Below are 855 nucleotides of genomic sequence, written 5' to 3' on the forward strand. Positions count from 1 at the left end.
TGGTGATATTGTTGGCAGCTCGGTCACTAACCGATTTTATTCGACGTAAAAATCTTTAATTTTAGGGCAAATTGATTGAGAATATCGCTTTTGTCAGGAACGTTTTTTTGGCCGGGGGGGGGGGACAGCTTATCCGACCTTTTTGGCGCCCCTTACGGCGACTAGCGCCCCGCCCCCCCCCCCCCCCCTAAAAGAAAGTCCTTTTAAATTAACGAAAAATATATTCTTGCGGTTGTCTCTCCAACACATGGTTTCATTTCCACTTTTTCTTATTTCAAGGCACTTTTCCCCAAATTTTCCTTGTGTATTCACGATGTATTCAGAAGTACAGGGGCAAACAACTATCTGCCCCGCCCACTCCTCTAAAAAAAGAGTCAGACAAAAATGTGCTATTATTTTTCAATATAGATCCTCTATATCGTTTAAATGCGCGAGAAAGTGGCAGCGGACGAAGTTTGATGCGTAACTGTTATGTTTAGAAAATAGAAGCATAGGACATGAAGTCGTGGCTACAGAGTGGTAATAATGAAAAACATCGCGAGCGAAGCGAGCGCGAAAATTTTTGGGTGATTGGGGCGCGTTGGGGCGCCAAAATCCCCGCGGGATGAGGGACGGGCGCCTCTTTGCGCCCTCCCAGGGCTCATTCTGGCACTCCCCCCCCCCCGTTCCTACGCCCCTGCGCTGCGCTGGTGGAAACGTTCCGAGAACGTTTTTCAAGTGAGCTCACCATGAGCTCTCCAATCGCACCCCTGACGCATTGTACTAAATGCGTGTCGCGCGGAGCCAGTGGCTCTCGTGCGGCGCCATTGCGGCGCAACCTACACGCACTCAGTAGAATGATTCGTTCTCGAGAAC

The sequence above is a fragment of the Frankliniella occidentalis genome, unplaced genomic scaffold, assembly GCF_000697945.3.
Source record: "Frankliniella occidentalis isolate FOCC.00 unplaced genomic scaffold, Focc_3.1 Scaffold148, whole genome shotgun sequence".
Taxonomy (NCBI): domain Eukaryota; kingdom Metazoa; phylum Arthropoda; class Insecta; order Thysanoptera; family Thripidae; genus Frankliniella; species Frankliniella occidentalis.